Source organism: Aethalodelphis obliquidens, unplaced genomic scaffold, assembly GCF_003676395.1.
Source record: "Aethalodelphis obliquidens isolate GAN/ISIS:26980383/991018 unplaced genomic scaffold, ASM367639v1 scaffold10, whole genome shotgun sequence".
Taxonomy (NCBI): domain Eukaryota; kingdom Metazoa; phylum Chordata; class Mammalia; order Artiodactyla; family Delphinidae; genus Aethalodelphis; species Aethalodelphis obliquidens.
The window spans coordinates 18,393,511-18,405,766 of NW_020837954.1; the positions used below are offsets into that span (position 1 = coordinate 18,393,511).

The 12,256-nt window shown below is 35.2% G+C and overlaps 1 pseudogene; it reads left to right on the forward strand.

The window, feature by feature from the left end:
• Positions 1-1,965: 1,965 nt before the first annotated feature.
• Positions 1,966-11,217, forward strand: LOC113622973 (signal peptidase complex subunit 2 pseudogene; annotated as a pseudogene).
• Positions 11,218-12,256: the final 1,039 nt, after the last annotated feature.

A 12,256-nucleotide genomic window follows, 5' to 3' on the forward strand; every position in this document is an offset into this window, starting at 1 on the left:
GAACACATAATTCCAAGCACTGACACCTAGAAAATGCAATGCATTGTATTACTTCATTATACTTCCTTGTTTAGAGTTAAAAATGTAGATTAAAGAATCCATCAACAAATTTTACTGAGCGCAAACTGTTCAGAAACTATCAAATGTAGACAGTAGTTTAATAGTAAAATAATAGAACTTCCTTTAAGAGAATGGTGTTAACATACCTTGTGAAGAGAGAAGAACTAAAAGTTTAGTGCAGTCTAATGATTCATACATGTAAAAACAGATTTTTCTCCCCCAAAGAAAAATTTACTCCAAATTAAAGGTATGAATTATAAAAATAAAATTGGGGAGAATTATTTATTTTCCATTATGCATTTATTCATAAAACACAAGCAGGCACTGTGCTAAGCTTTAAAGAAGAATGAGATGGACAGGACTCTTTCCACAAGCAGCTTATACAAATATACAAAACACATACTTAGTACACAAACACATACTTAGTTACACAAAAACCAAATACTGATAAGTGGTGGGTGGGTCTCAGGAAGGAAAATCCAGGACAGTAAGAATTTGTTAGTCAATTAGCTGAGTATGTGACTTGTGAAATTTGGATACACTGCATTTTTTTCCAGTTAGTTTTTAACTATAATGAAGATAAACATGTTACTGAGTCCAAGCTTGCTCTGCTCACCACACAACAGGCCAATAAATCGGAGATGGGGTGTTGAGGAAGGAATATTACTTTATTTGGAAAGCCGTCAAACCGAGAAGATGGCAGACTAACATCTCAAAATAATCATCTTATCAGGGTTTGGATGCCAGCTTCTTTTATAGCACAGAGGGGGAGGAGACGAGGAAGTAAAAAGGCCATAAATTTGGAAATATCAGATGGAATGGCCAGCCTTGGGGAGGGGATGTGTTAATTTCTTCTTCTTCTTGCAACCATCCACAGATGGACAGGGTCCGGATGTTTCCCTGAACAAAGGCACTTTGGTTTAACATTCAGACAGAGGGGCAGGGTTCCCTGAGGCAGGCCATTATGTATAGACAGTATCCTTTTAGTGAACAAAAGCAGTGTAAAGCAAAGGTTAAGGTAAAAGAAACAGATCCAACGTGTAGTCAGATTTGGCTCTTCCCTGTTACAAACACATATTTAAAAGGAAAAATAATTGAATTACACATAGTGTTGGTAACATAGACTCTGGAGCCAGACATACTGTATGTGATTCTTAGCTTTGTCACTTAACTGAGATACATAATCTTGGACAAAGTTATTTAACGTACCTACTATCAGTTAATCCATCTGTTAAAGAAAGGAAAACAATATTATCTTTCTTATATGTTTTTTGTAAAGATTAATTGACTTGATAACCATATGAATGTATTAAAACAGTGCAAGGTTCATGTTATATATGCAATACAAAATATGGTGATGATTATTAGGTTTACAGCCATAATGATGCTAAAATATTGAGAGAGTCAAATTTAAACTTATGGTATAAGATCAATAAATGGAATCGTGGACTCTGAATTTTGCATTGTCCTGCATACATACTTAGTTAATGTTCAATCAGGAGAGAGAAATAACACAATAATTTGAACAGGGAAGTTTAATATCAAGAATTATTAATTATTAGAGTATTAGAGTAAGGAGGGATTCACTATTAAGAAAGAGAACTCTAATTATAGAAAAAGCAGTCACTAACCCTAGGGCTGTGACAGAATGCCCATGGAAGACTCCTGCTTCCCCTAGACCAACATGCAGGTCTTGGAGAAAGCACCCCTGTGACTCACTGAATGGCAGAGAAGTACCTGTGTTGTTCCACTTGTGGTGGAACCTGCCAGAAATCTACCCTCTGGGGTGCCAGAGAAAGCTGTTCCCTGTTGGGTGCTGCTGGCTGTCATGCAGTGCAGAAGCAGGGCACTGGGGAAGCCGGATGTGACGCAAGGGTCCGAAGGACTCTGCTATAAAACTGCCTGATGGTCCGGAAAAGTGGTGGGGGAGGGTGCCCGCAGCTGAGTGCTCACAGCTGTGCACTGCAGGAGCTGGGAACTGGAGAATTTACAAGCACCGAAGGAGCTGAGAGACTGCTACCAGAGAGCCTGGTGAAGGCCTACGCGCTGGGAGAAGCTTCTGGCTGCTTAGTGCTGCTCTCCCGTGTCCCACAGGAAAGGGCAGTGAAGAGGGGAAAGTGCTTGTAGGAGTCGCTTGCTATGAGTGAGCAGACCTGTGCTAGGAAGAAAAAACCCTTCTTCCTGGAATGTCTCTTCAGCCCCTTCTACTGACAGAGCTTCCTGCCACCTGGAATGGAAAAAAAAGTATTTAAAATGTCAAGTACCATTTTCACAGAGCAATCTGACAGGGTGAATTTGGAGCTGAAAGGCGATAAATCAGTAACTGGCACAATACAACAAAAAATTCAAGATGAAAACATAATTCTGTTCCTTGTGCTAACTTATTGGATATGATTCATTCCAGTGTGGAGTCTAGAAATACTTATGAATTGGAAAATCCACAAATATCATTTGCATTTATAATATTTAAGACAAATATTGGTAACCAATCCTTAAAAAAATTAGGGTACCCTTGAGTTGAGCATCTGCAATATTGACCTGAGTGACACCAGATTTTAAAATTTTTACAGAGGTGTTTTACTATTTTAACATAAAACCAATCCCATCTTGTATTCGTTTTTATCTTACTTCACCTATCAGCAGCATACCCTCGTTGAAACATTTTAAATTTTGGTTTCCAAAATGCCAACTCTTTGATTTCCTACACTGCTGTCTTCTACTCTGTCCTTTCCACTTTCCAATTCGTATAGGTAACAGTTTCTTGGGGACCTCTTCCCTGTGTTTACTTTCTAGGCTGCATCATCCAATTTCATGCCTTTTAATACCACTGAAGGGCCTGGTGGCGCAGTGGTTGAGAGTCTGCCTGCCGATGCAGGGGACGCGGGTTCGTGCCCCGGTCTGGGAAGGTCCCACATGCCGCGAAGCGGCTGGGCCCGTGAGCCATGGCTGCTGAGCCTGCTTGTCCGGAGCCTGTGCTCTGCAACGGGAGAGGCCACAAGAGTGAGAGGCCTGCGTACCGCAAAAAATAAATAAATAAATAAATAAAATACCACTGAAGATTCCCATTGACAAAAATATAGTACAAACATCATTGTTTTTTACTATAGTCAACAGACAGACTGGACTGTAGAGTAAAAGGAAAAAAAAAAATCCATATATGGCATCTTCAACAACACTAGGTAAGAAGGAACCGCATCAACTCTTGAACATAGGCGTATGTGACCAGGATCAGCAACTTCTCTGTAGAAGTGATAGAGGGAAAGTACGATACTGAAAGATCTAACAAGTCTCAGAATGAAGGTATGGCCAATAAAATTTATACCCCAAAAGAGAGGTACTTGGCTGAGTAGCTACCAGGTGAACAAATCTGAGAAAACTGACAAGATTCAAAATCCATACCAGCTTCAAGCTGTTGAAAAGTGCAGATAAAACTACCTCCTTTCCAACTGATAGAAATTTATCACAAACTGCAGGCAGCAGAAGTGGTGGGCACAAATGCTGGGCCTCCCAGATATACAGAAGTAATATGAAGGAAGAGAGGTTCAGACGATGATAAATTCAGAATGTAGTATAGCAGCAAAATACATTCTTCAGAAACAAGAGACCCATTTAAAAGAAAGGTTTGTAGAGCTCTGGAAGATAAAAATGGTACAAAGAAAGTACCTTTGAATTGATTTATCTGTGAGGGATAGAGAAGTGACTTCACAAAGAGACATTTTTTCAATACCTCATGGTAAAAATACAAAGGGAGGAATCTGTACATTAGTTATTAGACTGGGAAAGCTAATCTGTTTTATCACTTTAAGTACCTCCAGATAACCTCGGAAAACACAACTCATTTAAGCATGAAAAATCAGTAAGAATTATTACCCATTCACATATATATATATATAGTAACAAAAGGTGAAAATTAACCAAGTAACAGTACAAAAGTTGATTTTAAAACACAGAAAAATTTTGAAGAAAAATTAATTTTAGATGTCCGTATCAAGTGATTTATACGGGAAAAAAAATCAGTTCTTTAAAGCAACATTTTATTCCAAAACAGAATGGTGTAACATTTTTAGGATAGCTGGTTTTTCTATCAAGCAGTAGTGTCTTTCAAGAATAAATGAAACCGGGGCTTCCCTGGTGGTGCAGTGGTTGAGAGTCCGCCTGCCGATGCAGCGGACATGGGTTCGTGCCCCGGTCTGGGAAGATCCCACATGCCATGGAGTGGCTGGGCCCGTGAGCCATGGCCGCTGAGCCTGCGCGTCCGGAGCCTATGCTCCGCAACGTGAGAGGCCACAACAGTGAGAGGCCCGCATACCGCAAAAAAAAAAAAAAAAAAAAGAATAAATGAAACAAACAGACAATAAAAATGCAAAAACTCAGGGAATACTAATCTTATACATCCTTTCTTAGAATAAAATATATATAAATAAGAAAAATTTGAAGACGATTTATTATGTGTTCTGGAAGTGAGCAGTTAATGTTTTTAAGAATCTAGGAATGAGTGATGGCAAGGGATGCAAATATTACAGTCTCCAATAGATAAAAATAAAACTAGGAAAAACAAATAATTGCTAGAATAAATAAATAGTAGAATTGGCTGCCTTACAGATATTAACTTGGAATGAAAAAAATTTTAAATCAGATATTTAGAAAAAAAATAAGGTAGAAGATATTTCTATGTAAATCTATTAATGTCTGTTAAGCCAATATACAATACCTTATACAACAAGGAAGTATGTGTATTTATAAGACATTAATATAAAAGTAGTTACTAGACCAAAAAATATTGCATACCAAAAGCAGAGACTATAAAGTAAATATATGCAATATTATAAAATTATATATCATATATAACATGTAAAACAAACATTTTAATAAGTGAGATAGTCTATTTCTATTTTTTGATATTGCAAACATATTTGATCTAGTTCTGTAATCGCATGTGTGTGTGTGTTGTAATACATATTGCATATAATTACACAATATATATTATTAATTCCACATTAACCCCCTGACTTCATCACCTTCCATTCTCCCCCTTGCTCAGATGGAGTTGTTCTTCTTAAGTACCTCAAGTATCTCCATTGTGTCTGTTATATAAAGAAGTAAAAAATAAAAGGAAGGGGGTACAAAACACAATCCTAAAGAGAAATTGAGAAAACATATTTTGAAGGGAATAGTCCTTGTTTTTTTTCATTAGTCAGAGTAGTATCAGACAAACAGAACTGTTCTTGTTCTAAGTAACTCAGATTTCCCCATAGATAGTTTCTATATTACTGTCAGAGTCAAATGTCTTCAAAATCAATGTGATTTTGTCACATCTTACGTATAAGTGCCCAAATAATAAAGGTTAACACAATAATAGCATGCAATGTCAGTTCTCCAGTAACTGGACCCATCCTAAACTAATACCCAGAGAACCATGCCAATTTCTCACCTATCACATAACCTGTTTTCCAAACACACCCAACTTATGATTTCAATAAAACACACCCTGTTCTTAAACTACTCTCTTTTTCCCCCTTCTGCTTCCTCTGTCTTGAATTTATTTCTTGTTTTATCTATTAGCTATATCTTATTATTTTCAAGTACAAGCTTATTCATCACCTTTGTGTGCTCCTTTGCACATGGCTAACAATCTACTTTAAGTCATTAAACGAAAAGAAACTAATGAGTTGAAATACCGATGTTCACTTCTAAATCTCAAGCTCATGGAGAGGATGGGTTGGTGTCTTATTTAATCTCCCTTTTAGGTACATTGTAGAGTGTTTGGCACATAGTTGATGTGTAACAAATATTGGTTAAATGAAAAAAAATGAATGAATGAAAGATGGAAGATTATTATAGAAGTTCATATGGGCTAGGTTTGCATTAAGATAATCAAGGAGAATTTTTGCTGAGTTGTTGTGTGAACTGAATCATGAAGGTGGAGGATAATTCAGATAAAAGAAACAGGGTATGCCAAATTGTCAAAAAAAAAAAAAAAACGGTGAAGTGATATCAGAAAACATTAAGCTCATTGTATTTTTTTGCAATATTAGTGCTAAAGACAAGTTAGAGATTTAAAAAAATATATAGAGAGACAGCCTGCAACTAAACCCAGAAAGAGCACAAAGATATTCAGAAGAACAAAAACTTAAATATAAGGCCCAATTAGATATAAATTTATTTTCCAAGAAATCAGATAAAAAAGGAAAAAACCTTTAAAATTGTACTGAGGAGACAGTAATAAAATAAATGTTAGAATCATCTGCTCTTATTTCACTAAATTGCTAGAATAAAGCAATGATATACAGCATAGTAAAGTTTTAGAATGAGTATTCTAATGGTAAGTCTAAGTTAAATGGTTTAAAAAAATAAAGCAATGACATTATCTCATTGTAATTTCTATTCAATCTCCAAAACACCACAGTAAAAAATATGGTTTTTGTGTTTTTGTGAAATATGAAATACTTGTTTTTTCAGGCTAAATTAAAATATCCATTGAATCTTTTCTTAAAAATATATAAATTATACTTATATTTCTCTTTACCTATATAGCATAGAAAGTTGTGAATCTTCTTAATAAAAATACAGTACTTTCTATATATCTTTACCATATGTAAAAAGATAAAAATAACTTTTGGTGACTGTTTCTCTCATCCAATAACCATCATCTTCCTAGGAACAAGGATTGTGTCTTATATATCTTGGCATTTTCAATGTTTGCTTCAGTGACTTGCATACTGAATTCACTCATACAATAAAGAAGAAATAACAGTAAGTAGCATTTATTATTTATTTTGTTCTACACTATATACATTACGTGAATAACCACTTATAATTTTAGCAACAGCTGGTGCTATGAGTACTAGTATCTTCTCTCTTTTACAGAAAAAACTGAAGTTGAACAATGAATAGCTAAAGAAAGAAAACTCTTCTAATGTCATATCACTGTTAAGTAGCTAACCCAGAATCTGAATCCAGACAGGCTAGCTTCCAAGTCTGATTCTGTAAATACCACAGGATATTCTTTTTCTAGAAGTGGAAAAAAGGCAGGTAATTAAAAGCACAATTACTTGTGTTTTAAAATTTGGGGCCTGTATTTATTTATTTTATATAGGTTTTATATATCTTGGTCCCGATGATAAAATCAGTACGTCAGTCAAATTTGATTTCAAATTGTTTCAGCATTTATTTAGCAATAATTAAATTCAAGTTTATGTTTCATGTAATCTGTCTATATGCAGTACCTGTTGGGAAACAATTCTTCCTGGGTCTCTTATATGTTTTGTACATTTGTAAGCAAAGAACTGACTGCCTTTTCTTCCAGATTTCTTTTTTAAAGGACATTTTTGTAGCAAACAGGATTGAAAATAGAGATATTGTCACCCTCTAGATCAAAGGGCAGGCACACTAATTCCCCATTTGAAGAGATTTGAATTCTCTAAACTCAGCATTCCTTTCCTACAATACAATCTACCCAACCTGTGCAGTTATCCTCTGACTCTTTGGGTCTCCCTGTAGGAAGTGGAACTCAGAAATCTAACACAAATAAAACTGATTCTCTGGCTACTGCTATTGCTTTAGCAATAAACTGCCCATCTTAGATTAAGGAATCTCATGTCATCTACCAGCATACATAAAACCAAGGCAAGTTAATTAATTAGCTTGTAAATAATATAAAATCGTAGATGATTTAAAGTTCCTAACTTATATATTATGTGTTTTTCTTACTACATATTATTAAAAGACTTGTTTATAGGAAAGAATATTTGCTTATGTATCTAATATTTTAAAATATTTTAAAGACCTAAGATTTGAATGACTGGAAGAGTCCATGAAAATTCATCAAAGATGTATGTGGATTTTTCAAATAGTTCAAATGCTTAAATATTTAATCTATTGCTGATAATCTTTAATATATATTTGGCTGGTATGGAATATTTTTAAAACATTAGACCAGCTTTTCACAACAGGGGCCAATTTGTCTCCAAGGGAACATTTGGCAATATCTGGAGACATCTTTGGTATACATTGCTTGAATTATATACGTTCATTGCTTCTTGAAATTGGGAGTGGTGGGGGATCCACTAATAGCATCCACTAATGCTACTGGCATTTACCGGATAGAGACCAGGGATGCAGTTAGACATCCTAGGGTGTACAGGACAGCCTCCCCTAATAAAGGGGACCAATTTACTTGGTCCCAAATGTCAATTATGTTAATGTTTAGAACATATCTATATCTATATTTATATCTATCTACATATATACATCTGAAATTGAGATATATAGTTCTATTCTCTCAATGATAAGAATTAACCTGCATACAAAATTACAAAAATATAAATCTCTATATCTATCATATGTCTATATAACTGTTATTCATGAAAATCAAACCATAACATAAATAAGAGCAAATAATCAGCAGAAAACCAAAGTCTCAATTTTTTTAAAGTTTTTAGAATGTACTTATATATAAATATATCAGAGAAGTACAAACAAACCTAATTTTTTAAATCATTGATAATAATGTATAGCCAGTAATGTATATACAGAAGAAAAAAATTATCATGTATGTGGATTGAGGTGAATGGGTATGATCATTTAAAAAAAATTATCCTGTATTTGGTTCCCAAAGCCTATCCTGTTGCTATAGCAACAGCTGTCCTATATATCCATTTGGTATTATAGCAGTCTGTCAAGGAAATTCTGATATGCAATAATTTGTATACATTAATTTTCAAAATTATAAGAATATGTTTGAATATTATCTGCTTGTTAGAACAACCCTCAAACATCTATGACTTTACAAATTATACTTCTAAAATTATAGGTATGATCACCTTGTGTGTGTGCATATATATATATATGGGTGTGTAAATATGCATATACAAACATATACACATATATAATCATATATACACTCATATATAGTCATATATGCACTCATGTATAACCAGCCAACATAAACTGAACTTCTATGTCATAGTATCAAATGAAATTTGTCAGAATTTATCTAATTGGTATAGTATTATCTGATTCACAAATATGGACTAAAAGTGTCATCCTTCACATCATCCAGTGTTAGTAGGATCCATCTATATAGAAATTACAAATTTTATTTTTCAGGAGAAAATTAATGTTGTTTCAAGGACACTAAAAGCAATAAAAAAAGACAACAGGTAGTTTTACTACTTGGTTGGATAGTAACTGAATTTGATAGAACAGTGGGATAATACAAATATTTGTAAATAAATTGAGTATAGCTTTGTAAATTGAACTGACACGAGATTCCAAAGAAGAAAAATGAATTAATTACTATATTCACAATTTAGGAATACCATTCATACTTAACTCATTTAGACAAAAATTTCATCCTGAATCAAAATTTTAGCCTTCCTTTTACTCAGTCTATTAATGGTTGAATATATTTTAAATAGCAACATCTTCTTGTCTACTGAAATACTTATTTAAACTAATTTATTTTCAAAATTCTGAGTAGTTTAAATAGATACATATATATTTACATTCTTTTCAGTTGTTATTTAAAAATGCAGCTCAAAAAATTTTCTACCATGAGAATGTATTTGTGTGCCTGTGTGGTTGTGCAGGTTCAGTTGTATAAAATGTAGTCGAAGAATCAACTGAAAGAAATAATGAGAAAGAGACAAGATGGTGGCAGAGATAGTAGTGGGGCTGACAGTGGTCCTGAACACAAGTCCCACTAAAACTGAGTTCCTCTGCTGAGTTTATGATTAACTTTTCTATCCAAAATGTTATTCCTTTTCTTGTTCTCCTCAAGATTGAGAAATATCAAATAAAACTGGGAATTGAAACTGAGCAGGACACTGTTGGCCCCTCCCAAGTACAAAAGCCTTTCTGTGTCCCCCATTTCTTTTCCTTTTTTTTTGGCTGTGCAGTACAACATGTGGGATCTTAGTTCCCCAACCAGGGATCGAACCTGGGCCCCCAGCATTGGGAACACGGAATCTTAACCACTGGACGGTCAGGGAAGTCCCCCCACCCCCACCCCCACCAACTTCCTGTTTTTAGGGAAAACGTTTCAGCCTCCTAGACCTTCTCTGAGCTCCAAAGGGCAGTTTCAAACAGTTACTAATTAGGGGAGTAAGGCAATGCAGAAAGAAACAATAGTGCAGGGTGGGGCCTCATTCTGGATCCTCCTCAGGGGATGTGCATAACAATTTGGTACATGTCTCTAAGTTCTTCTACAGGAACTAAGGCCCCCACGCAGGTGGAGGATGGTAACTTTAGGCTGAGCACAGCCTGTGGACCCCAGACTGGTTGGAACTAGAAGGCTGATGACTGAGATTCCTGGAACACCACCGTGTTACCTCACCACCAACCAATCAGGAAGGCCACACACTCTGCAGACCTCCCCCCAAATTTTGTCTATAAAATCTCTTCCCCAAAAACTATTAGGGAGATTAGGTCTTTAGAGCACGAGCCACCCTATTCTCCTTGCTTGGCCCTGCAATAAACCTTTCTCCCCTTCAAACTCCAATGTTTTGGTTTGTTGGGCCTCACTGTGTGTCAGGCACACGGACTGGGATTTGATAACAGCCCCAGCTATGGGACAGGCAGTAGCCATAGTGGCTTGTTGGACAAGTGGAAGATTGATGATAAGCCTGTAAAAACTGACAAATGGGATGTGTCAGCTGTGAAAAATTCTTTAAATGATTCTGCCAAAATGTACAAGTATGTGGAGAATTTTGGTCTAACTGATGTTCGCCTCACCATCTGTACCATTTCTTGTTTCTTTGCCACAGTGGCTTTGATTTGGACTCAGAGTCCAAGCCTGTTCTGGCTTTGTGCATCATATCCTATTTTGTGATGATGCAGATCCTGACCATTTATACCTCATATAAGGAGAAAAGCATCTTTCTTGTGGCCCCAGGAAAGATTCTACAGGGATGTATCCTGATGATATTTGGTACATTCTCAAAAGGTTCGGTGACAAATACACTCTAAAGCTGACCTTCATCAGTGGAAGAACAAAGCAGCAATGGGAAGCCGAGCTCACCAAGTTCATTGTTAAGATTTTGACCACAGCAGAACACTGTTATGGATGTGTACAAGCCTGAAATATCCAGGCTCAATGTCAGTCTCACCACAGAGAAAAAAAATAGCCAATTCTATAACCAGCCATCTTTCTGCTGAATCATGATGAATTAAGAGGTATGGGAGAAAGAAACAGAACTTAAAATGGATAAAGTAAGAAATGTTAAAAAAAAAAAAAAAGTCCCTAATTTGTCCTGAAAATTTGGTCTATTCTGGATAAATAGGACTTTCTAGGTCAGATATGAGTAGTTGTAGCTCTAATATCTAGCTATAGCTTCTTTAGTTTGCTGATTGTGTTGTTTTGATTTGCTTCTCTGGAAAAGCATTTTTGCTAAAAGTGGTACAGACTCCTTCCTTCATACCTAGCAGTACTTTATATGGTATAGCTTTGTGTCATGCAGTATTTGAGGACTCAGTTTTGAAAACTGTTAACCTGTTGCTGACTTTTTTGTGTTAATTCCTGCTTCAATGGCTGTTTCCCTTAATTCAGGTTACAACTTCTTGTGTATGTCAGCTTTCCTTCACACACTATTTTTGTGGGTGTGTATATATCTGACTTGAGGAGAATTGGGGGAAAAAAACACAGCTTTTTAATTTAAAAGAAATTTTCTGCCTGTTACATTTTGTGCTTTTAACCAATTAAAGAAGCTAATGGCATTTTTTAGTTTTATCTTGCCTAGGTTGTCCACTAATATATCTCTGTTGATTTGTGTGTGCCCTTTAACTGCCATTTTCTAAAATTTTTTTCAATAAAAGGAAAGATGTAAAAAAATATAATGAGAGAAAAGTCAAGAATTATGAATTAAAATAGTATTTAAATAGAGCATTTAAATTTACAGAACAAAGATGTTCTACCTAGTTGTTATATTTAAAGAAAAAAGACGTCTTTTATTTTAATTGAGATGTAATTGGTATATAACATTATATTAGTTTCAGGCGTGCAACATAATGATTTAATGTTTGTATATATTGCAAAATAATCACCACAATAAGTCTTGTTAACATTCATCACCACACAGAGTTACAATTCTTTTTTATGATGAGAATTTTTAAGATCTACTCTTAGCAAGTTTTATACATACAATGCAGCATTATTAACTATAGTCAACGTGCTATGCATTACATCTCCATGACTTAC